General features: G+C 39.7%; 1 protein-coding gene across 1 annotated transcript in view; it reads right to left on the bottom strand.

Moving 5' to 3' along the window:
- PRKN (parkin RBR E3 ubiquitin protein ligase) overlaps window positions 1-27,691 on the bottom strand; it is a 1,259,401-nt gene that overhangs the window by 321,625 nt on the left and 910,085 nt on the right. The window lies entirely within an intron of this gene.

Here is a 27,691-nt window from a genome sequence, read left to right as displayed (position 1 = left end):
GCCACCAGGCCCTTCACACTAGCCCCAGCTTTCTGCTCTAATTTATCACTGGTCACTCCCTGATCCACAGGCTGTGCTCTGGCCTCACCGACTTCACCACTGTCACCTTGCCAGGGCATCCTTGGGTGTGCGTGCATAACCTACAAGGTTTGCATGGACATCTCAGCCTCCACTCTTCCCTTCTCCCTCCCACAGGTCATCCCTCCTGCCATGCTTTCTCCACTTCTTTAGGTAGAGCTTATTTTCTTCTCTGGATTACCAGAACTCTTTGTTGGCACCATCGTTAGAGGATTCACTAGGTAGTTTCATGACAGCCAACCATAAGCTTCTTGAGGTCAAGAGCTCGTCTTCTTCACCCCTGTGTCCCTGATGTCTTGCCTGGTCCCAGGCATATAATTGACAATCATTAAGTTATGTGTTGACTAAATAAATTATTGAATGAGTAGTATGTTTTCAATTTTATTTTAGATAGCAAAAAGACAATAGATTAAGACAAAAAAGTTAACAGTTAGTTAAATACAAGTTATGGATTACGGGTAATTACTGTTATACTATTTCAACTTTATTTATCAAATTTCACCAATAATCAGAGAAAATAAAAGAGGGAATGAGGAAAAATTGAATATTTTATATATTTAGCAATGCAGACAACCAAGTAATTAAGTATTAGTGTTGGCCTGTCATAATAAATGTTATGGGCACCTACTATTTCCTATATGAATGTATGGATTAGTGTAATACAAATTACTTATGGAATTCCCTTGAATTTGATGTATGTTTTCTTAATTTATTCTGACCTCATTCATTATCTTAAGTCGATCATGCATTTCACAGCTGTAAGTCTTGCTCATTCAGCTGGGAATAAATCTTTGGTATTATATATGCTGACTTATTAAAATGTATCAGTAAGATCCTACCTTTCTATAAAGACCTTTAGCCCAGAAATAACATCCTTTGTTTTAAAGAAATCAGGTTTGTCTTTTAATAAAAACAAAAGGCCTCAGTATAACTAGCGATTTGAATTTCATCATCAAAAACCAGAGTCCCATGAAACTGGGTACAAATCTCATTTGAGTATTAAAAAAAAAGCTCTTACATGCTTTTAAATATAATGTAAAATTGCCTGCATATTAAAAATATGAACAATAGTGAATAACACCTCCTCATGAGCACCAGAAAAACTGATCTCTGGATACCATACTTTAATCACTTAACGTTTCCACACAGGGCGTGTCATAATGTCGATAATCATGATGAGCAGAGAAAGGGAAACCAACATGAACACAGTGGGCCCTAAGAAATTAAGCTCCACTAATTCTCGTCTACTTCTGCATTGAGAGTCTGACAAGTCCGGGAGGTGGGGGCCTCTCGTAATGAGGACTGTGATGGTTTCTTCTGTAACAGTCTAAACCGTAAGGAAAACACACACTATTCTTACAAACACTTGGCACATAGAAGATGGGTAAAGGATATTAATTAATTAATTGACAGTCCCATGGCCCTGTAACAAGGGCTCAGTAGGCCTAAGCAGGAAGATTTTAATAAATACATGGTGGTGACAGTGACCTCCAGTAGCAGGTCAGTTGGCCCTCTCACCCTCGTTCTCCAGCTCTCTTCACCCCCACGGGTGCCTGTGACTAAGGCCCCCTCACAGCTTCACTGCGGCCTCCTCTGTCAACCACCCTTGTAATCATGGGTCTGCTTCCCTCTCTCCACCTACCCTACACACACCAGTCAGCCCCAGTCAGTGCCTCCCCTGCAGCCAGATCAATGTTGGGGTTTGAGACACCACTTTCTAAGAATGACTGTCCCTTGGGTTTTACTATGAAACTTTTATTAATGTGGGGGATGTATGTATCCAATTTTCATTGCAATTGAAGCAAAATTTACTGAGAATTGTTTCTCAAGAGTCAGTGTGCCCACTATGTAATCTCTCTTACAACAGAGGAATAGGTTCATTGACTTCCTTGTAAGTGGTCTCTCTGCTTCAACTGCTGGGACTTCTCAGCTCCCAGAGGGAAGTGAGGGGCAGACGGAGTTTTTATTTTCTGCAGTATCAGTAACAACAGCTAACTGGGAGCTTATCATTGGTCCTACACACAGTTCTAGGAGCTTCCATGTATTCATCCAGATAATCTTTGCAACCTTAGCCTTTTGATTTAGGACTATTTAGCCCCTGTCACAATCTAAGTCCCTGGGTTACTGAGCAGGGACTCAAACCAGGCAGTCAGCCCCAGAGGCCAGGTTCCCACTCCTGAGTACAAGCCACCGAAAAAAGCAGGCATTGAGAAATGGGAAGCTTTGGGTATTCAACTATATCTTGATTTCCATCTGGCATTCGGTACATTCAGTGTCATGTGAACGTGCGCTAGAGATGACTGAAGATCCAATAGACACAAACGATGTGGGAGAGGCATCTCATAATTGTGGCCTCACACCTTATTCTTTGTGTTTTAAAGCGCTGGGTGTTGGGAAGCGCAGAACAGGAGTTGAGCTTCAAGGAAGTGACTTTCCAGGAGCCACGTTCCACGTACGTCCCAGAGCTTTTCCTGTGTTCACACGGAGTGTGCCGTAGAGTCCTCTCCACGAATCACCTCACACACGTGCACATCCAGGTCTGTTCAAGCCGGTTCTTAAATGAGAGTTATGGGGGGAGAAAATGAAGGGAGGTGATTAGTTTCCGAGGGCTGCCCTAACAGAGGACCACAAACTGGGTGGCTGAAAACAACAGGAATTCATTCTCTCACAGTTCCAGAGGCCAGAAATCCAAAATCCATGACTGCTTCTTCCTGGAGATTCTGAGGGAGAATCTGTTCCAGGCCTCTCTCCTAGTTTCTGGTACTTGCTGGCAATCCTTAGTGTTCCTTGGTTTGTAGACAAGTTACTCCAATGTCCGCCTCTGTGTTTACTGGTGTTCTCTTCTCTGTGTCTCACTTATAAGGACACCTGTCAGATTGGATTTCCACCCACCTAATCCAGTATGACCTCATTTTAACTGGACTACATCTGCAAAGACTCTATTTCCAAATAAGGTCACATTCGCAGGTACTGGATGTTAGGACTTCAACACATCTTTTTGGGGGACACAACTCAATTCACAACAGTAGGTGAAGTTTTTTTTCCTAAAGTAGCTAGGAATAACGCAGTTGGGCTCCTGACAACACTAACCTAAAATGTAATTCTGTGAGTAAGGAAGTCGGCTAGGGATTCTCTGTGTGTAAAGGAAAAACTCTGCTTCCTCTCTACTCTACTACTACTCTCGAAACTTCACTTCTGACACCACATGTGTGGGTGTTGTTCCCACACCAAGCAATTCTCCAGGTCTCTGCAGACACCAACTGGGCATCCTACAATTCAATTCAATTCAATTCTGTCTACCTGGGGCACACCCACAGGTTAAGGGCTCAGTCCCACAGACTGCCCTCCTCTCTTCAGGTGTCAATAGTAAGTCCAGGTTGTCACCTGTGCTTCTGACTAACTAGTTATAAACTGGAAGTTCCCAAGATTCCCTCTTCAGGTTCGATAATTTGCTTAATCAGCTCATAGAACTCAGGAAAACAGTTCACTAACTAGATTATACAACTCAGGAGCAGCCAGATGGAAGAGATGCACAGGGCAAGGCATCGGGGAAGGAGCTTGGAGCTTCCCTGCCCTCTAGGGGTGCGCCACTCTCCCAGCACCTCCACATGTTCAGCAACCCGGAAGCTCTCTGAACCTCATACTTCTGGAATTTTTAGGCAGGCCTCGCTATGTAGGCACGATTGATTAAATCATTGGCCTTTGGTGATTAACTCAATTTCTAGTCCCTCTCCCCTCCCTAGACTGAAAGTTCCAACCCTCTAATCACATGGTTGGTTCTCTTGGCAACCAGCATCCATACTGTGGTCATCTAGGGGCTTCCCCCAAATCACCTCACTAACATAAACTCAGATGTGTTTGAAAGGGCTTGTTATGAATAACAAAAGACACTCCTCTCACCTCTATCCCTTTGGAGCTATTTCAGGAACCTTGGACAAAATACCAAATATTATAATGAAAGATGGTCCCATTGTTCTTATCACTTGGGAAACCACAAGGTTTTTAGGAGCTGTGAGCCAGGAAGAGGAAAAAAGACCAAATATTTATTCCTTATTATAAATCACAACATCACACCCTGTGCCTGGTCACAGAGGGAGAAATTGCACACAGGGCTTGCGTTTTGCTCTCAGAAACATAATAAGCCAAGACAATCTGCCTGATTTTCAATAAGCCTCTAAGAATGAGCAGCAGTGCACTCCTTTTTTAAGTATTAGTAGTAAGGCTGACTGGTAGTGGTTCATTTTCAAGAACACACATCCATGTTGTGGCGCTTCTTGTGTCTGTTACCGTTCATGCTGTGAGTCAGCGCGTTCAACGTTTAAATGCTTCATATATCAATAAATTGAGTGCAATTCTATATGGATTTGACCTTTTCAATATTCCACAGCATGACTGACTGGCTACTCTAGTTCCTCCCCTGCTTGTAATTTTAGTAACCTGGATGGGAGAAATGAGCTGGCCCACCAATAAAAATGAAGGGGAGCGGAAAGAGCAAAGTCGTAAAGCGAGCCTGGTCTTTCAGAGACTATATTAAGGGATTATAATTTTGATAGCTCCCTACTTTTTTTCTTTCAGGAGCAAGAGATCATAAATTGAAAAGAGATGAGAGAGACAAAAAGTAATACTGACTAAAATTAACAATGCTGCTGTTTTCCCCTCTGAACGTTAATACCCAGTCTTTCAGTGGTCTTGGCCTTTGTTTGCTAATGTCTTCAAGGGTTTTATTCTAGAAACATTTTTGTCTCAGTCAGATTTATTAGAAACTTTAATGTAAATTTCTGTTACTCCACAGTGGAACCAATGGTTTTCAAAATTGTAGTGAAATCTCATGAGCTCTTAAGACGTTCACTGTTGCTTGGTGTGGTTCATACAGTTCTGCTGTTTTAGCATCCATGCATATGTCATACTAAGCTGAGTTCAACTTTCTTGGTGACTCTTAAATACAATCAACCACACTAATAATTATTCAATCTGCAGGTTATATGAATACCAATCTTAAACTCTAATGTCTAGGCAGCATAGTCTGATTTCTCACAAAAGATGAGAAGAGGCAGATAATGGTTTATATACCAAGTGTATAAATTGTATTATGATTCTGATAGGGAAAAAACCCCCTCCACACCATTAATTAGCCATATGTCCATTTTTGAAATGCTAATGCTAGATGATAAACAACTCTTCATAGCCACGTAAATGTCTAAACAAAATTGCAGTAACTGTAAATAATGCATAGATTTGTTTCTTATTAACTAGTTTTAACAAGCTTTTTACTTAACTATGCTATGGAATGCTAATATTAATCTTAAAGATATCATAGCACACTATCAACTTAAAATTTAAAAATGCTGAAATTAAATAAGCCCTTTCCCATACTAATCTATAAGTAATTTATCTCATAAGAACTCTTGAGCTTCTGGCCTATTCCAAAATCATCCAAAATTAAAATTAATACAAAATATTTTCAATGAATTTCCTACCCATCAGGCATAAAATTACAATGTCAATGGAAGATGCCTTACTTAAAAGGATCTAGATTACCACTGATTAGATCTTTCATAACTGTGAATTAATGGAATTGATGAACCACACACAGAACCCAGCCATATAACTTTATCATTACTCATTCATTCAAAATATAGTTCTGGAGTGCTGTCTACCTGGCCTGGCCTTGTGGGCACTAGCTATACAAGAGTAAATAAAATTGAGACAGCCTCTGCCCTCAGGGCACTTTCATTTAAGACAGCAAGACAGAAAACATGAGGAAGACTCCAGGAAACTGTCAAGTAAGCAAGAAAACATAAGTCACTTGATGATCCGTGCTGTGGAGTAAGAGATTCCAGAAGTCCTCAGAGAAGACCACCATGACAAAGTTGCTTAGAGCGGAGATGTAAATGAAGTCAGCGGGAACCATATAGAAGCTGAGAAAGAATTCCAGACAGAAGGAACAGGGGCACAAAGACCCTGAGGGGAAGCATACGTGAAGATTCAAGAAATGACACGGCTGATGTGGGGAGAATGGCTCGAGGATGTCAGTGACTTGGCAGGGGCCAGATACATAGCAGCTGCTTTAATCACTTTGTTTGAGAAGCCACTAAAGGGGTTTGAGCAGAGGAGGGACATAATCGGACTTAAGATTTAAGCTGATCATTCTGGCATCTGTTTGGAAACCAGACCAGAAGGAAGTGAAGCATGCAGGCAGACAAATCAAGTGGAAGGCTGTTGCAATAATCCAGGCAAGAGTCACTGGTCGCTCTGACTAGGGTGGTAGCAGTGGTCAGATTCTGGAGAGTATTTTGAAGGAATTTTCTGCAGGATCTGCTGATGGGTAGCACATGTGGTGTAGAGAAAGAGAAGAGGCAAGGTGACTCGAAGGTGATGCTTTTGGCCTAAGCACTGGGGTATCCCTTTAGGGAAGAGATGAAGACTGAGGCAGAAGAAGGATCAAGCATTCATGTTTGGAAGTATGAAGAATAGATGCCCATTAGGAATGCACGGGGAAGTCAGGGAGGCAGTTTAATTTTGGAGTTCAAGGTAGAGTTGGACCAAGAGGTATAAATTTTGGAATTGTCAGCATATGGTGAGTATTTAAATCAATGAAGAGTAGATGAGACTGTCTCGGGAAGGAGTGTAGATAGAGAAGAGAAGAGAAAGGATAAGGCGAGAAGAGGTCTAGGACTGAGTCCTAGGGGACACAACCTTTAGACGGAAGTCTTCGAAATGAAGAGGAACTATGATGTCATCTAACATCACAGGCATCATTAAGAATGACCTGAAGAATTTAGCAGTCAGCACAGTAGACTGGCCATCAAAGAGTGGCTTTGTCATATTATCTCAATTATCTCAAATAAGCAAATATAAATGGATTACACTGTAAATCTTATATTACTATACTCATATGAATTATTACTGCTACTGTAGTCTCCATTAAGTTAACTTCAGTTGGTGGCTATTCAAGGGTTTAATCCAAGAATTATCATGTTTCATTAATTCTAAGATGAACATTTTTTTCATATTTTAACATCTCTGAAATCAGAATGTGTTACACAATTGATGGCATCTTACAATTATAATTGGTGGCACCTTCTTCTTCTTAGAGGCACACACCAACGAGGTGCATCATACAATCTGTGGCATTCTAAATTTGATTAAATAAAATATATATTTTTTAAGTCAAGGCTACTTTCTGCTGCCTTCAGTCGATGTAAAAGTAGGCGAGTTGGGCTCCCGCACAGGTACCATCTGGGATGAGTGTGTACTGGGATGATGAAAAGCCCAGGGAAGGGAGGAGGCAGCAACAGCCAGCAACTTGTGGGCCACTCCTGTCAGTCATCCTTGTTTGGCCCAGGCTTTACTATTGATTAGCTCCAGTGGCATGTACCTGCAGTGACTTTGGCCCCTAGGAGGAAGGCAAGTACAGCCTTAGACTTGCACAGAGGCTGGTTCTGGCTTCATTCTCTAGACATTTCTTTTTCTAGACACTCCTGAAGAGCAGAAGCCAAATCTTAGTCACCTTTTAATCCCTAGAATTTAGCACAATGTCTGAATACAGTTGGGACTCAATAAATGCTTTTTAAAAATGTAAACTCAACTCTCCACATTTGAGTGTGAAGATTTGTGGCCTACAATCTCAGAGGAAATGTGTGACTGATTCTCTCCCCTCGCTATGATGGTTGAAGGTTACTGTCCAACTACGCTCACATAAGGCATCTTATCTGAGTGCCAGGGACCCGATCTTGGTGTGGTCTCCATGGAAACACAGAGAAGAGTTCTCAGATCCTTGCACAGAAACAACAAATGCATATTTTTGGATACTAACAAAATGTAGCATTTATAGATAGGATAATAATTTATGTTATGAAACATGGAATTTAATAACTCTGTCTGATAAAAAGGGAAAGCAACTACAATGCTGTAATTTACTCCTGGTGGTGGAGGTGTCTGAGGTTCACAGGCAGCAGAACCGAGCAGCAAGAATTAATCTTCTTCATCTGCTTGTCAACCCATTAAATGCCCACTTGCTGCTCACTATGCCATTTCGTCGTTTTCTTCTCTTATTATATTTTCCAACTCATACATCCTAACCTACTATTCTACTTAATCCTCCCCTTGCATCGTGACCTGTATTCCATATTCCTTGCAAGAATGTCCTCAAGGAATTACAAAGGACTTTTAGAAAGAAAGACATAAAATGTTTTACAGTTACTACAGAAGCCTTTTTGTGAAGATTGTGCTTTACATGTATTGAAAACACTTAGGAGAGTGGCCATAAAAGTAAATTTGAAAATACATTTGAAATGTAGATAGTGTTTGCGGTGGTCACATGATGTTGCTTTAGGGCACAACAATGTTTAGCAAGAGCTCTGCTGAAGTCTTGAATTATCCTCCCTTCACTGTTTCTTGAATTAAGTGACCTCTGAGAAATATTCCGAGTCCTAAATGGGTAATACTCTATAGTGACTGCAATTCCAAAACAATTCATTTTCTCTCTTGGACTACAGAATCTTCTAAGACTGCAGCATCTGGGTGTGTTCCTATGGGTGTGAAGAAGAGTCATTGGCCTAGTTTTGTACTTAGTTACCCAACAGAAGTAGAGCTATTAGAGTAGTATCTAATAATATCTGTCAGAGTAATATTAATACATATTATTAGAGTAATATCTACCAGTATCTATTGGAGTAGTATTAATAGATGCTATTAGAGTAGTATCTACTAGTATCTGTTAGAGTAGTATTAGTAGATACTATTAGAGTAGTATCTACTAGTATCAATTAGAATAGCATTAATAGATACTACTAGAGTAGTACCTATTAGTATCTGTTATAGTAGTATTAATAGATACTATTAGAGTAGTATCTAATAGAGTCTGTTGGAACAATATTAACATATACTATTAGAGTAGTATCTACCAGTATCAATTAGAATAGTATTAATAGATACCATTAGAGTATCTAATACCATCTCTCAAACAAGGATTTTTAATTTTCTTATAAATCAGGGACCACTGCTTCATAGATTTGCATAGCCTGGAGTTAACATATCAATGACCAAAGACAGAGAAAGCTCCCATGTAGCAGTTCCTAAGACTAGCCATTTCCAAGACCAATTAAAGTGCCTTAGAGCAGGGGTCATTAAGCTGGCCCAAGAGCTAAGAACGGTTTTTATTTTTTTAAATGGTTGGGAAAAAAATTAAAAGAATACTATTTCACGACAAGTAAAAATTATATGAAATTCAAATTCCTGTGTCCTTAAAGTTTTACCAGAACCAGCCATACTCATTCATTTAGTCATGTCTAGGGCTACTTTTGTGGTGCAACACCATGGTTGAGAAGTTGAGACAGAGACCATATGTACCACAAAAAGCCTAAAATATTTACTATCTGGCTGCTTACAGGAAAAGTTTGTCAATCCCTGCCTTAGAGTTCCAGGCCCAGACACAGGTTGACCTGTTTGAGAATTTAGCCATCTGGTTTCACTTAGGGTGCCACTGTAAGACTCTGTGACCAAATTCTGAAGGACACAATGGGACACGACCAGGAAAGAATATTCCAGGGGAACAGTTGACTCTGCCAGACTACAGGGGTGAGAAAGAAAAGATCCTTGGTGGTGTAGTTAGTATTTTAAGTAGCCTTGTCTGAAATGATGCTATGGTAATCTGCAGTCCTTTATCATGTTCCAGCAGAGCGCACAAAACCACGCAAACATTCCTTAATGAATATATATTTGCTTTGGCTCCTGTGCTCTATTTTGCATCAATTCTTGTGATTTTGCAAGTCATAAAATGTCTTAGATTCCTTCCATTAAGGTATTTTCAGCTGGATAAAAAGATGTAAACAGATTAGAACAATTCTATGTGAGTTATCTAGGAAACAGAGGTAATACAACTGGATTACGTCTTTTCTGATCTGGAAAAGTAGAACTAACAGAAGAGAAAAAAGAATTCCCTACAATGACATCTTAGACTGGGAGAAGTGTTTGGTGAAGAGAATGGGGTGGGAAAGTGGGGTTGAGAAGGATGCAGTTATTCACAACATTGATGATGTTTATGATGCCTCCGCAGGACATCAGGAAGGGCAGGCATACGGAATGTGATGACTAGAACTGGGTCTCATGTTCTCCACTTCAGAACTGACTAATCCAGACAAATCACTGACTGTCTCTTGGCCTTGGTTTCCTTAGCTGTAAAATGGTAGCATAAAGCCAGCTCTGCCACAATATTCAAACGAGATGGTGTAGGCGAGAGTGCTTTCTAAACTGTTGAATGGAAATGTCTATTACTGATACCAAAGCGTGCACTGAAAAATTCTACTAAAATTGGGACATGATGTTAACGATCCTAAAGTTGAAATTTAAAAAATTTCTAAATGGCAACCATCAGCCTCAAGAAACAAGAGGAGAAAGTGAAATGTTACTATTGAATCTCAGGCTTAACTAACATTTGGGCACTTGAGTTGAACCACGTGAACTGTTTCTAAAAGAAAATGAAAACTTTTCATCCACTGAGACTCACAAATAACCACCAAACAAGAATGATATTTTATAGAGGTTAAACCAGCTACTCAGAGACCCAAAATTTTCAGTTGTAGTGAAGGGAAATGGGTAAAAAAATATCTTTTAAGAAGTGCTACCATGTGAGTTGGAAAATTACTTAATTTCTGAGGCTCAGTATTTTCATGTCTAAAATGAGGACAGTTATAACGGTATTAACAAGGCTGATGTAAACATGAAATGAGATAATGCGTGTAACGCACTTAGCACAAAAATAAGCATTATAAGGGTTGTTAGGAACAGTAGTACATCCTAGCTTATAAACACAGACCTCGTATCAATCAATTATGGCATCTATCTAAGAAAAAAAATCTTTAAATTTCGCTTTCATTTTGGTGCCTGCCTTTATTCAAAAACATAGTTTTCAGGCTTGGAAAGGCATGTACAATGGAAGAACACATCCATTTGATCATCCTCTTGCTTACCGGTGACCCCGAGGTGAAATTCTTACAGTGTGAATCAGTGGGGTACTGGAAGGAAGGAAGGCCACACACTCATCACACACACAAAGATGTGCATGCACACATGCATGCACATACATGCACACACAAAGACATGCCCACATGAGCATGCACACACACACATCATACACACAAAGGCATGTAGACAGGCATACACACACACACTCCCCAAAACATAATACAAGTTTATTATATATACAGACATAGCCCCAGATGTGTGTCTCGTGCTACAGTGACATCTACAAAGCAGTTATCCTTCACTCATTGTGCAGCTTGGACTGGGGACTGAGACTTCAGGAGCATCAGCCCGAGGTGGGTTTGGACCGGGTAGGTGTGATTCTAAATAGATACTGCAGCTTCAATGCTTACAAGACAAATACAGTGAGACACAATGTTTTAGCTTTTCAGTGAAAATCCATTCCGTTCCAATGAGGCTTGTCTCCTGGGCTGCTAAAGATGCCTGCAAGACTGGCCTGGAGAAAGCCCCTGCAGCCTGTTCAGCAGGGCTGAGCTGGGCCGGGAACAAGCTAGGACAGCTTAGTTCTGACCCCTGGAGCAGCCCTCAGGAGGAATCCTGTGTTCCAGCTGCAAGTCAGATTGCCCTAGTTCCATCTCCCTGCCCTCCCCAGTGGCCTTTGAAGTGTTTCCCACTTCGGCTCTCCTTTGGCAAGCTGGAGTTTCAAGTCTGTTTTAACACCAACCTAGAGAACTCCAGACAGTATAAAAGCACATAAAAATGGGGAAATGAGTTTTAATAACAGGTACTTTTAGTTTAGAACAGGACATTTTTCTCAATGTTTTCAATTCTGAAGCAGCTTACTGTTAAGTGGGGTAATTCCAGCACACCAGCCTTGTCGCTGGGAAAAGTACTAAGGATGCATCCTGTTGTTCTAAATAACCTTTCTGATCAAGAGATGGAAACGCAATGACACGTCATAAAGGATGAGAAAGATCCTTTCCCCTTCTCTCTTTAATTAGAGCACCCAGTATTTGTGATGAATTAGGCTGACTCAGTAAATTACAGGAAATAAATCTGCTGAACGGTTCCATTTTCCGATCGCTAGCTAGGTTAACACGCTTTAATAAACAAATAAATATCTCCATATGGACTATTATCCAAAGCAATTGTGAATCGTCGCAGCGCTGGGCAGCGCGTGGCAGTGACATCCTTCCAATAGCCCAGTTCCGCTGCTGTCCTGCAGCGTTCATTTGAGTCGCTGCCCAAACGAGGGGTGCCCTTCACTGATGGAATAAGGTGACACTTTGATTAATGCAATGAGCATGCTGCCGAATGCTACAGGGAGTATTAAAATGGCATGTGCTAATTTAAAATCTCGGCTATCATTAGACAGGAGTGCAAAGGGGAGTCACCTTCTCAGAAGAGCATTTCCACCCCAGAGGGAACACCAGCAGGGCTGACTCTGTCTGCCACCGCGGGTGTCTGGTCAGCCCTGCTCTGGCTCCGAAAACATTCTGAAATAATTTTTTTTTCTTGCTGAAAACAAAACTGAAAAAAAGGTACGAAGCAGCTTCCTTGTGGAAATGTACAAAATTAAAGTGGAGAATTTAATAAAACTGGAAAAAAAATCACAAATTAAAAAAAGGACAGAAAAATTGATGTTTTAAAAATTGATCTGTTAAAAAACTTAGCAGATTTTAAAGCACTCAGGAAAATGTCTTTCATCTTGACTGTTCTCCATCAAGACCACAGGTAAGTTGTTCATGTCCATCGATCGGCATGTAAAGATGGGTACGTGTTTGTGGTCAAAAAGCAAAAGACATATTCCTGACAGCAACTAAACATAATTAATTATTTGGAGTTTACCCTCATGATCTCTGGAAAAAACTACATAAAAGTACACTAAGTTCTGAGTCATCAAAATTGTTGACGTTTTTTCAATTGCACCTCTTAAAGAGTCAAAATAAATCTGTTTTTTTCCTGTTTGTCTCAAAGTATTGTTTAAGAAATACTTTTATTTCAATGGTTATTAATGACAATACATCTAAAATGGTATTTGATTTCCTAAAATACTAATTTATGTATTTTATTGTAAAATTAGACACTCAGGTAACCATTATCCACATTTTGGGTCAGTGCTAGGTAATTTTGCTTTCACATTCTGACTTGCAGTCCTGAGGGGGAGACAGACGTGTGGCAGGATGATGGACCGAGTCACGTTTTGTTCACCTGCATTTCCTTTTCTCCATTCCAAAATGGTAGCCAAGTCCTTTGTACCTGCCTCAGAGGGTGTTTATGATGGGGGGCCAAAACAAAAGGTGGCTGCTGATGACCAATGACCACTCTCCTATTCTTTGCAGAAGCCCAAATTCACTGATTTGGGAGTCCTGGAAGGGAACTAGTGAGTGGACAGAATAAAGATGACAGACTCTTCAGAGTAGGAAAGGCCCAGGGGTTTGCATGTCCTAGGATCAGCTCCCTGGAAGTGACAGAGGAATGTGGGGTCTCCACAGGGAAGGTACAGAGTGCTCCCGGAAGGGTGGCTCCACTTGGCATGGAGCACTAGAGCAGACCCCCTTGGGACATGCGGGCTGGGAATACTGCAGTATCAGGAGATTTTTCAGATGCCACAGAAGCTTCTCAGATTCTTGGGTGATGCAAAGGAGGAAAAGAGAGCCCTGATAAGTACTGAGACTGAATTTCCTGGTCAGCCTGGAGTCCAGATTTCATTTGATCTTAAGAAAATAAAGAAGTCTGACATTTCTTGCACAATTGAGCTTGTGGTTTCAAATTTGTAGCCACCAAAGCATGTAACAGATCACTACCATATGTTGTGATAATAGAATGAACAAGACTACAGCGGACAGGTAGAGGAAAGCACGGTTAGAATTCTAGAAGAGGCTTCCCATGAAAAGGCCGTACTGAGCTGGATCCTGAAGGCAGAGGAGAGTGAGGCAGGTGAAGAAAGACGAGAGTTTGCAATTTCAGGTACTGAGTTCAAAAGAATAACATTATAGGTGAAGTGAACAGGTTTTTTTCTTGTTTGTTTTTAAGATTCTCATTCTGAAACACTTGGCACTACAGAAGAGAGCAGAAGGAATGCTTTGTGGGAGGGGAGGCCTGATGAGAATCACGGTGGGAGGAGCAGAACATGGTCGTGGTATAAAGGGCCATCCTTGTATGGCACAGAGAGGGACTGGGAGATGCTCAGGCTGGACCCAGAGCCTCAAGGGAAGTCCTTCATCTGATGACCAATGACCACTGCACATGGGTTATCTTGATGGCCCAAGGGAAACAATATTGTCTCCCCAGCATGTTGTGCATCTACAGGAGATGACAATCAGAAGACACAAAGTGCACACCTGTACATAGTAGGTGCTCTTTACATTCTCCTTTTATCCTCAAAGTAACAAGGAGCAGCAGCAGATTTCAAGGAGAAGCATGGCATGATGGTATCTGCCCTGCAATTATCTGGCAAGGATGCTGGAGGAGTTAAATCTGACATCTTGGCAGAGCAGGTCCTTCACGTCTACAAGATAGAGACTGGGAGGGAGAAGACTTTCAAGGTGCTGACTCAGCAACGAAACTTGGAAGTGCTGAGAGGAGGAGTGATTCTGAGAACAACTCAAATCCGCCTTCCAGCCAGTCCCCTAGACATATGTGTGTGGGTCCTGGGAGGAGAGGACAGTAAAAGTGGGGAAAAGTGATTTCACCCTAATCTGCAGAACAAGTGGCATGCACTACACAACTCTGGGACCCCTCTCACAGAGGATAAAGCAAGGGGGAGACATCTCTTCTTTCTGGCATCTTTCCTGCCCTGCTGTCTTGGATCTCCAAGTGGCCTTGACATCATGTCAGCCTCCAGTGTTTGGCAGGGCAGCAAGGGAAGACTTGTAAGTCTAGTGGAAACTGCAGTGCTTCAATGGCAGGGTAGTCAGCTGGAATGAATTTGTTCTCGAGTACATGGGAAACACGCTCTGAGGACTCCCAAAATTGAAGAAGGGGTGCTTTGAAATTTTTGACTTACTGCTGTAATGTGACCAGATTGATAGCTATAGGCTAGTGGGTCTGGTGAGACCGGGATTATAGAAAGATAACAATAGCAGTGGTGTGGAAGGATTGGTGTGGGGAAGGAGTAGTTGCAAAGACACCAGGTAGGAGACAGTAGCAATGATTTAAGTGAAAGAATACAGTGGCGCACCGCATAATGACATTTTGGTCAACAATGGGCTGCATTTACGGCAGTGGTCCCATAAGATTAGTACCATAGAGCCTAGGTGTGTAGTAGGCTATACCATCTAGGTTTGTGTAAGTACACCCTACCATGTTTGCACAACGACGAAATCGCCTAACGACGCATTTCTCAGAACACATCCCCATTGTTAAGTGATGCATGACTGTATAGGACTCTGAAATAAGAAAGTGGCAAAGAGACATAAATTCTTCATTTCAATTTCTATCACCAAATTATCTACACAAAAACAAAAGGCTAAAAGTGAGAGGTTGGATTGTTGATCTTGACATGGGGACACCCATATTTAAATGTAAGAATAAGAATACAGCCTAAAGTATTTTTAATAATACACATTCAAAATAATTAAAATTTTTCTCATTCCCTTTAGGAATAAAGGGATGCAACATGTTGGATAATTTTCATTGAAATTGATGTAAGAGTGTTTAAAAATTATGCCCACTTGGAGAAAACATTAAAAAATATTTAATAAGGAGAAAATCCACTTATTGGCTCCTATCAATCAATGATCAATAGTCAGTCTTTCTTCCCAGTTGGCTAAGAAATTTATGTTACATGATAGAAGTCATAATATTCACAATATTATATCCAAAGTTTTGTGTAATATCTTGCTATTCCAGTGCCAATAAAATCTGTTACACACCTCATTAAAGAAAAAAAAAGTCCAATACTTGGCAAATGTATATAGTAATGACCTGGAAATAACCACCAGTTTAAACACAAATGTAGATTTCTATGTCTATAAAACATTTTCAAAAAATGAGATAATTTGGCAAATAAGAGTTTCCTTTCAGTGACAAAACCATAATTATTTCAATAAGGTTTATATTCTAGGTCATAGAAAATACTTTTATGAAAAATACCAACTATTGCTGTGCAGCACTTTACAGATTTCAAGGCATCAATAAACAACTGAGAAATGAATTTCTTCTCAGAACAGAAGGGCCATGCATCACTTATATTGTATCTGCATCTAATTGATTAGCAGTTGAGTTAAAATTCCTTCACTAGGAATCAGAAGCCTTTGGGAATTGAAATCAGTTTGTTCTCAAGGCTGGTGGTAACATAATAATCTCATTGTTTGTTGGAAACAACTGACACTCTTGTTTTTTTCTATCAAAACATGTACAATTTTGATGGTTTTGGCAGTACTTTTACTAGGCAAATTCTTCATCTGGTGGTAACACTCCATTAAGCCTCTCTCCTCCTTGTGTGGAATGATCCTCACATAAAGGATTGTGCAAATTATCCTCAGCCACAAACAAAAAGGCCAGTGCTACTTGTTTCTTCCATGGTCAAGGCTCCAACATGTTGGATCCATGACAACCCAGCTGGTGAACACTTGACTGGCTTCCAGGTCATCACAGCTTGCCTTCTCCTTTGTTAAATATAAATTGTAATGGAAAGTAAATGCCATATTTCTCTGCTTAGAGAAGGAGACTTTGGATGACCTGGAATTCCTAGAATGGAGAAATTGGCTTTGACTGTCTGCTTATGGATGCGAGGTGGCTGTAGTGCCTTTGCAGGACTCTTGAGAACCATCACATGATTTCTTTGGTGTCAGAACTACAAAGGCACACACTTGACACATATCCCCTCTGGTGACCAATATAGAAAAGTAGTCATTGCAATCTCAGTTTTGAAAACTTTATAGATACTGTTTTCTTTTTTTTTCTTTTTATTTTTTTGTGAGGAAGATCAGCCCTGAGCTAACATCCACGCTAATCCTCCCCTTTTTGTTGAGGAAGACCGGCTCTGAGCTAACATCTATTGCCAATCCTCCTCCTTTTTTATCCCCAAAGCCCCAGTAGATAGTTGTATGTCATAGTTGCACATCCTTCTAGTTGCTGTGTGTGGGACGTGGCCTCAGCATGGGCGGAGAAGGGTCCGAACCCAGGCCGCCAGTAGCAGAGCGTGCACACTTAACTGCTAAGCCACAGGGCCGGCCCCAGATACTGTTTTCTTATTAGTAATGACTCACTAGTTAAGCCCTTTTCAGATTCTAACAGGTTATGAAAACATTATCATCACACTCAAATCTATACACATTATGGTCCCCAGTATTGTTTCTTTCTTTCTATATAGAGCAAATGCCTAATGACTAACTATCTATTTTTAAAAGTTTTTGGGTAAATTGTTGATCATCCATGATTTTGTAGAGCTGGGTTTCACTATATGAAAATACTACACTTGAGAGCATAGGAAAATTGTGATCAGTTTTGAAGTTCCTGGGAGTTTAGGTCATTAGCATTTAATTATCAACACCACCTTTTAGCTGTAGTTCTGTTTTTATAAATGGGTGCCTAGAGCACTTTGCAAGATTTTGGTATATTTCATGGCTCTCCCTGTAACGTCATTGGATGAAGGACAAAGTGTAGGTACCATGATACATAATATCTGTCTTTCCTCATTCCTTTTCTCCCCCATTCTTCCAATGTGTTTATGTCCTTCTTTTCTACATAATTCAAAGTGTAAACACCTTGGGTAGGAATTATGTATACATTATAATGCTTTCATAAACCTTGACACCTTGTTAACACTGAATAAATATTAAAAAGGATAAATCCCAAAAAAGTTGTTAGTGAGTTTTCTTATTATTGCTCTGATCTACCCAACAGATTCCCATGGCCTTCAGAATATATATCAAACTCCTTAGATTAGTATTAAATGACCCCAGAACTTGTGGCCAAGATTTCCCAGTCTTCTTTCAAACTACTTCCTGTCAACACACAAGGCTCCAGTTAAATCAGAATTACATTTCTGAGAGCAATCTGGAATTTCTGACTTCAGGCCGTTGCTAGCTCTGTTGCTTTGACCTGAAATGCACTTAATCAAAGAATCCCTATCAAAAGCAAACCACACCATCCGTTTCATGAAGTTTTCTCAGTTCCCCTGGTGGGCCCCTCTCTACACCCATAACACAGCACACAGCACACTATAGCAGAACCACACTTGATCTTAGAGGTATAGCTATTTATTACTCATCCTATTTGCTCAAGGACAAAGTAAACTCACTGAAGTCAGAGGAGGTTTCTTACAGCTCCTGCATGCTACACACATTATAGAGGTTTAAAAAATGGCACATTAAATGGAATTGAATCAAGAGGTAATGTTTGGGTAGTAGAAATGCAATGGACAATACTATTTTTTAAAGAATAAAACAGAAAATATTAAAATAATATAGTCCCAATATATCATTCCCAAATATATCTTAGACATGTTTTCCTGTCTTTAGAATCTGATGACATATAGTTGGAACATCAGAAAGCCTTGAGTGTCTGCTCTCAAATGGAAATCTTTGCACAACTGCACTAAACCCCACTTTAATCATTAATTGAAGAATATTAAAGGTAAAATTGTAATAAGAAATTGTTTCATAGTATACTTTCCTTAGGCTCCTCTCTACCTCTTCAGTTTCAAATTTTTTCTTTATATTTCATATCTCCAATCCACATAGAGTGAATTTTATTTCCTTCCATCTTCAATCGTCTAAAATATTTTCCCCTAATTCCTACTCCTGCAATTCAACTCTCTGCTCCCAAACCAGCCTTCCTATCACTCACAATTCATCTTAGTCTTTGAGCTTAATTGCTTTTTTGTCAGTTATGCTGACTTTTTAATGGAGACAGAAACACGACTGGAAATGGTGTATAACAATGGTGTAAACACACCATCAGGGCTTGTTTAGTGAACTTCTGATTATTTTCAACCCCCAGCCCTGGGACTGACTCCAGCCTCTTGCTCATTTGTGATGGGAAAGTTTCCCTGTTGGTTATTCTGGAAGAAGTGATGACACTGTGATTTTCTCCTTTCCACAGGGACAGCACATAACAGGGCCAGAAGGGGGTATATTAAAAAGATGTGGCCTCCAAACACATGTAAGAGCTTATGTTCTCATGCTTATGCATTCCTAGACATGGGTTTCCTCAAAAAGCATTACTCAACCCTGTAAGCTCATGCAAGCCTTTTAAAATAAGAAAACGATATCATTTTTAAAACACAAATTTCATTCATTTATGAACTTCAAATTTGCTGCCACCAAAAATGAGTTTGCTCTGGCTTCTGCCCTCAGCACTTTTCTTTCAGCAATTCTGTATCGAGTGCGTCTTCTATGCAGGTCCTCTTCTAGGTCATGCAAATACAACAGAAAAGTAGACGGACACACCTACCCTCAGAGGATTTACATTTTTGTGAGCGAAACAGACAATAAAGAAGCGAATGAAGAGTCCACCATTTTGCTGTTCTTACCTAGTCTGTTAAGCCACATGGGCTCTGATGGGCTGTGGACAATGCTCTCTGGAATGCCAAGTTCTGAAGCAAAGACACGCCAAGTGATAGCAACCCTTACACGTGGCACAGAGCTCAACATAAAATACAAACAGAGATACAGAAGTTTCAACTTCTGTTTCCAAGAATACAATTCTACATATGATTGCCAATTCATTCACTCGGAGATTAGTCTGTAGAGCTGGGCTGAGGTCACCAAGGGAAACTGGAAGCTTATTGCCTTCAGACTTTATTTCTTTGAGCACAAAGACTACGGAAATAATCTGTTCTCAGTCAAAGAAAAATTTAATATAGCACTCCCTGATTTCTTCTATTTCATTCATACTCTCTTGGCGGTCTCTAAAGTACATTCACTGTGTGTTTCAGTTTTGCCTTGATGTTTGTTTGTATCAAAGAGAGAATTAAATTGTCCAAAAAAAAGTTAATCCAGATCCTTGTTCCCTCAAGGCTGGCCTACAAGTTATTGTTTTTATATCAGTTTCAATCAGCTGTTTCAGTAATGCTCTGGATGTCAACCTGCTCCACTGTGAACAATTTTATTTTCTAATGATTAACCTTAATACAATTTTGCCTTGGCTATTCTAAGTTATATAATAATTCTGGAAGAAAAGGTCAAATTTCTGAATTTCTGGACTGTTCAGCACCCTGTTGGGACTGTCAAAACGTTTTTAACAAAAGCTATTATTTCTAGGCTGAGACATCACTGGATCATTGGAAACAGCAGGTCCACCTTGCTCACTTCCCGGCACGCACCATGTATCCCTGGTTAGTGCATTCCTGGGGGTAATCTGTTAGCTGTCCTCTTGAGACATGAATAGTTTTCATGCCCAGCTTAACCAGTCATCAGAATTTTTTTTTTAATGTTAAAGTAATTCTGAAAAGGAATAAAAATTTTAACTTTGAATTAAATGAATTAGAACAATAAATTTTGCAGCTGGAGGTGGAGATTCCATGTTCTAATTTCCTCATACAACCAGTGAAGAAAGCGTGCACAAGATTAGGCTGTGAAATGTATCCTAAAAGATAAAGTTATTACATGGAACACCACTCGGGGCCATAGTTGGCTTCCACTATACTCTCTACCAGGCTATCTACCGCCATGCTCTTCGCCTGTCCATTTAGAGAGGGCTGTCCTGTCAATGAAGGTGCTGCTATGGGCCTTCCTTACCCTGTGGTCATTAACAGAGCTCTGTTGTGTAGTGGGATGTGCAGGGGATCTACAGTTGGACAGACCCAAGCTTTAATATGAACTCTACTTTAATGTCAAGAGGTTCGGCTCCATTATGGGCACACTCTAGAGTCTATAAGAGGAAAAACCTGGAAGATGCTTGAAGCTCATGGTCTTACATCCATACCTAGCCTCTTCACTGTTAACTTCCTCAGCTAAAGATATTATAAACCTCTGTGTCCTCCCTGTGGTTTAATCCACCAATCAGATGCTTTACAGCCTTCAGCCCTAGCCTCCCACTTCCTGAGCTCAGTGACCTGATGAACAGCCTCTTGGGCTTGATCTTTTCCTCACAGGCTTGGCCTTTGCAGGCAGCCCCTCCCAGGTTTGCCAGACCTCACGGCACGACCAGCTCTACTTTCACTGTGGGATATGCCTAACCCATAAATTTGGCTTTCTAACACTTTTTCTGAAATTGAGAGTCAAGAAATGCTGGGACTGAAAGTGATAATAACCAATATCTAGGAAGGAGAAACGACTTGACATGGGGAGCGGGCCTTTCTGTGTCTGTATTTTTGAGTTCTGTAGGTGCAGGTTGTCTGAGGCCTGTATTTAAAACGATTTCAGGCTACCTCTGTGTAGTTAACACATGTCTACTATGTTTTAGGCAAACCTGAAGGGTGAAAATTTCAATAGGCAGGACAGATATGAAGGATTGAGAGTAAATATTTAGTTTGCAATACTTTAACCGTGATATTCTTTAAAAGAAGAAGCCTGGTCCATTTAAATTATAAATCCATTATTAAATTTTGATTTAAAAGCTCACTTTTCAAAACACAAATACTGTACAACATGATAAAAATTTATATATAGTTGATTCTGGTAGTTTGCAATAGTTATGTTCTCTCAAGTGACTTCAAAAACTGAATGAGCAAATACTAGAGCATTGCTCCCAGGCGAAATTCAGCATGAGGTTCCTGTGAGCCTCTGGTCACCACATTCTCATAAACTGATCAATATATAACCTTGGTTTATGTGTGTTTCTGGTTAAAGACACCTTATTTAATATATGTTGTTGATTTATTAACAATAAACTGATGGCCAACTACACTCTAACTCATGCCTAAGGAAGCTTCTCTAACACATGTATTTTTCTTCCTAAGGCACAAGACAGCCTTCTTGTGCTCAGGAACACTAGCCGGCACTTCAGCAGTACACTTAGGGGCCTTTTTAAACAACAAAGTCACCAAGAAAAGGCACAAAAATGTGAAACACGTGCCACTAAATAGACTGTGAAAGCACACTTGCTTACAGCATGATAGCTGAAACAAGATGGCAGAGCATCCCCTTCTTAGACCTCAGCTGGGAACGCGCACGTCATGCAACCCAAATTTTTGCCACTCTGCGCATGTCAGAGAATGTCCGCCCACGGAGGCGACACAAGCATTGATTTTGGGGTTACAAATAAATTTTAGCCAGTGCGTGAATTTGCAAATATAGAATCTGTGAATAATGAGGGTTAACTGTAATTATACTTTGAACACAATATTTTTGGAGTTTGCCAATTTGTGGATTATTTAGAATTTGCGCTAAATTTTTACTCCCTCTCCAGCTTTCTGTGTTTTGCCTCTCTCTGTGTCTTATAGCACCCTATAAAGGAAAAGGGAAATAAAGACGCAAGTGAAACCTGGGTATCAGTACGGGTTTTGCAGAGCAAAGCACTGAAGCCAGATTTGCCTCTAACATACTCCCGATGTTCCAGTTGTGGAAGCACGACTTTAAGATGGAAATATTTGCTCTAAGGAAAAAAATAAGTAGAGGAACTTGAGTCTTAAAGTAAATACCAAGAAGGAGAAAACATAGTAAAAACGCAAAACAATTTCCTTTTACAGACTAAGTTTTTAAAGAAACACTCAAAAAAGCAAAATTAAATCTCCAGATTATAATCACCCCTCAAATGAGTATTGTGCAGATAATTACTCTCTGTTGCTAAAATCAACACATGTTCCTCTCTTTAGCTCCAAAACTTGAATGAGATCAAGGAAGAAACAGCAACAATAAGTAGGCAGTGGTTTAAACTCTTTTTTGCAAGCTTTGGCATTCTGGTCTTCCTGGGGATCTTTGTGAGGGGAAACTGTGAATATGGTTTTATAAGCAAAAGCTTCCATCTTAATGACTATCGGATGAGAACAAGATAAGAAGCTGCAATAAGAAAAGTGGGTATGTATCACTAGATATTTTGAAGTGAAATTGGCTTCAGCAATCTTGGTAATTTTTTGTCCTTGATTTTAAAGATAATATATTACTAATTATAAAAAAATATTTTTCTGATCATAAAAATAGATGCTGTCTTTAGAATCTGAAGAACACATAAATACATAAAGTGATTTAAATAACCTGAAAAACGTATAAGAAACACCAGTCCTAATGATTTTTGAAAACCCAATTACAATGTTGTTTTAAATGTGTCCTTCACAGACCAATACCAATATAGTTTTTTTAAAAAGATAGATTTCTTTTTCTCTTCTTATGTATCTAAAAAAAATCATAGCTTATTTTTTTCTTCCATTTTTTACAGGGGAGTAGATGTTTTATCTTAGGTTTCATTTCAAGGGGAAAATATATATAATTTAGTCACTCATCCAGGTGATAGTTTAATACAGGCTGACCAAATAAAAAAATTGACAAGTTTGGGGCACCGTTCTGTATGCAAATTCTCAGGAAAAAGATACTCAAAATTATCTGTCTTTGCTAAAAAATACACCTAATTATGACTAATAATAGAAATTTTGGAGGCTACAGCTTAAGGGTTCAAAATAATCTTGAAATGGAGTGTTAGGAACCCTCCCATTAATTTCTAATATTGGAAAAACCACATCTTTTAAAATTAATAAGTATCATGAACAACTCGAGCTTTCTCAAATTTAATCATCACTGAACCACTTATGATAGGTTTTCAATTCCAGACTTAATTTTTTGGAAATTCTTATATATAATTACTTCTTATAATTGGTGCACAGCTATTAAATGATGTACAGCCAATTCTCAAAGTTTCAAATGGATAAATATTAGCCTAATGTGCTCAATCAATGCATAGAAATAGCTCTAAGCCCTTTTCCTGCAAGGGAAATATTTACCATATATCACAGTTAGATAAGCCACAGGCGCTAAGCAGCTGATGGAGAAGCCTAGAAATCCTTGTAAATGTCCTTGCGCTTCTGTGAAGGACATCCTTAAAATACAGAAAAGAAAAGGAAAAAAACCCAAAAAGTCTTAATGGTGTGACCTTGAGCATTCTGTAAAACACAGCGCTTAGAATCAGAGCCGTGACTGAACATCACTCCTTGAGACACAGAAAGTCTCTTTGCATTTAACAATAATAAGATGCCATAAAGATTACAGAGAACTTTAATATTCTTCATTTACCAGATTATTCATTCCACATATATAGTTTACAGCACTGGATTAGATTGTCAATTAAAAAAAAAAAGCTTTTGACTATGGATTATGAACAACCAGGGTTATGGCAAACCAATTTTATAACGAATCTGACTTTAGAAAAATCAAAACAGTGAAATACCAATCAGATGCACTTCACATAACTTTGCCCTTTTTTATTTCTAATTGGAGTAAAATATACATAACATAAATGCCCTTTATTTTTTTAAAAGCAATTAGGCACATAGTGTACAATTTATAACGGTATGAAACGACTTCGCTCCTTTCCATTTGAGTAAAAGTGACTATACATTTTTTTTTGAAAAAATTTAACTGTAGAAAAGGATGGCATTTTTTCCCTTTCCTTAAATAAGAAATTCTTAATAGTTATGCCATCTTCATCACATTCCCACACTCAGTTTCGGCTGAGAACTAGAGGCACATGTGACTTTCCAATGCCCTTCATGGATTCCCACAACTCGATCCCTCTTAGACTCAGCAGCTACATTTCACACTCTTTCAGGTGCACTGTGTGGGCAAGGGACTCCTTATTTGCTGGTATGAGGAAAAGAGTTAAGATTTCAGTGCAAAGTAAGGAAGCCTTCTCAGGCACAGTTGCTCTGAGTGTAAGATGCCATTGGCTGCTTTGTGAAATGGGGGCTCCCAGCACTTGGAAGTGCTGAACGCTTACTCCACAACACTGTGCATCAGCAGCTCCTGGTGAGACTTCACACAACACAGATACCCAGGACCCATCCCTGTAATCCAGTTCCAATTGTCGTTGGGTGGCACCAGGCATCAGTACCTTTTAAAAACCTCCCCTGGTGATTTCAGTGTGCAGTGAAGTTTGAACCCTTGGATTAATCAGAGGCCAGAGATTCACTGGTCAGCCAAGGTGGCCTCCCTATGTGCCCCCACTCCAGCCCTAAGACTGTGGGTTGGGACACTGTCCTGCCTAAAGACTATCGCTGCCTTCGTCAAGGGAGGATGGAATTGAAAAGCATGGCATCGCCTCCACTGACTAAACCAGTTGAAAAGCTCAAAGGAAGGCTCATGGAGGCAGAATATACTGGAAACCAAGGAGATTTATTCCAAATACCTGAAATCAGGGAGGTTTCTCTAAAACAATGAATAAAGGATGGTGAACACAGTCCCCATATCATTTCGATCTACTGAGGACCAGTCCAGGGGTAAATGGAGTTTCTTCTTCCTACTATATACACTTTTCTTACTCTTTGCCCACCTCTTGGTATACCTGGTAACAACCCTCTTAGACATTCAGTTTCTTCCCCAATCCAGATGCATTCTCAGGAAGGGCCTGGATCTCACCAGGGACATGAATATAAGTTGACTTGGTAGCCTCACTCAAAAGCATTGCATTTGGAACCTTAATTCCATGAAATAAAAAGTTTTGACTATTTGGAAAGGAATTTAAAGAGCAATTAAGAAAGTGGGGACACACTTTTCAGAGCAGGAGGTCTTTTCCTGTAAGTATGAGATCTCTCCATAGACGAGGCCACTAGAGAGAAGGATGAGATAGATGAGAACTAAACAGGCTGAGTCCTGAGAAGAGAAAGCCAAGAATGTACAGTCAACCTTGAGGGTATGGGAAAGCGACACAGAAAACAGTGACTAGATGTTCTTCATTCCCGTCAAAGATAAAATGAGGAAAGAGTGGGTTTAAATCACAGTGTGATACATTTCAAGCCAACCGTCTGTGAGAAATGCCTTTCTGATTACACAGTTGAACGGGTGACGGGTGGAGGTTGCAGAACTTCCTTTAATGGATATGTTTGAAAATAGGATCCTTCACGTGTGTATAGAACATCCAAGAGCATTTATACCTCTCATTCCTCCCATCCATGAGAAAAGAGAAGTGAAGCTACACGGCTGTAAGGCTAGAGCAGGAAAGAAGACAGCTATTAGGGAGTCAGACGAGAATCTGTAGATAAAAAGGGTTTGGATGTCAGTTTTTTCCCAAAATGAAGATATCCCATCCTTCAGGGCCCTTCATCCTCAAGAGATGTTGTTTCAGGGGTTGACATCCTATTTTCATGGCCTAAAATATTTGGGTAAGATATTTGGAAGTTTCTTAAACTCTGTTCAATAGAGGACAGAATGTTGTTTAGTATCATGCAACTTATTTAAAAGCCCCAATACAATGTAAAAGCAGACTGGACCATTAATGTTATTCCCTTAGGTTTTCAGTATTCTGAACGTGCAGTTTAAGAACACATCTTAATCTAAGGGTATTACTAACCTCTTATGCAAAGTCTTAGAGGCTATTTGATAATAAATATATTTAGTGGTCAACTTGGAGGATAATGTTGGCTTTTCTACTTATGTAATAATCTGCACTGTGTTGTGAATGTGCGTACGTGTGTGTGTGTGTGTGTGTATCATTTCGAAGTATATGGTTATACTTCCTTCTGAAAATTTTATTTACTTTTAAAATCACTTCAGAAGCAGAGAACATAGATATGAATATATGTGTCAAATTTAGCTAATTAATGCTATGCATGCAAATGCACTACATTTTTGTGATTTTATTGTAAAAAACAACATTTGTATGCCCAGTCAGCTTCAGTACTAAGCATCCAATTTTCCAATCTGCTAATATTTTGTGGGTAGAACTGTGCATCTGGAGTCAGTAACTAACGGGAACATGTAGGCCCTACCTTCTTACTTTGAAACGTTGTGTGCCTGAATAACACCCATGAAGCCAGTATTCATGGGCACACAATGCAGTTTTCCTGTTCTCGATATTAAAGTGGATCTGACAGCAGCTCAGGATCACTTGAACCAAACTTTAAGGGATCCTGCACTCTTTCTTTATGTGGCTCAGTATCAAATAGCCTGTTTTCCTCAGCATCAATGTGTTAGTGAATCATATTTTAGTATTTGAAATTTGGAAACTATGAGCAGTTCTCCAACTGGTATGACACATGACCTGAATATTTAGGAATCGGAAGGCTCTACGTTTCCTGAAGCTCACCTTCTGATGCAGTGGTGTTATAAGAGCTGATGTTTGTAATTTCCCACTTCTTGCAAGGAAGGAAAGCCAATGATATCATACAATGTACACACTATAATATTGTTATTAAATCTGGGCTTCCTATGGAAAGCTGAAAGATGGATGCATTTCTTTCTCTACGCGACCTCTGTCCTCTAGCAGTCCCTATAGAACATGGTCTCCCATAATAAAATACTGCAAATCTGAACTAGACCAGTCATAAACACCATTACATTCATTTTCCAGTCTTAACACTCTTTATCTTTGTTGTTGGCTAATTTGTTCCTCTTAACTGGTAGTATGCAAAGTATACGCTACCTCCCCAGGACTGAACAGCAAAATTAGAATGTTTTCCTCTCTCTCTTCCCTAATCATTGAAGCCATAGGTAGGTTCAACAGCTGCTTCCAAATACACACTCATCAACCATCATCTAGAAAAATGCAATCCATCATGACCTTTAAATTGGGAATGCTCTTTAACTAAAGATCA

Source organism: Ceratotherium simum, chromosome 38 (assembly GCF_057802395.1).
Source record: "Ceratotherium simum simum isolate JZ-2026a chromosome 38, ASM5780239v1, whole genome shotgun sequence".
Classification (NCBI taxonomy): Eukaryota; Metazoa; Chordata; class Mammalia; order Perissodactyla; family Rhinocerotidae; genus Ceratotherium; species Ceratotherium simum.
This window is presented reverse-complemented; position numbering and strand designations above follow the sequence as displayed.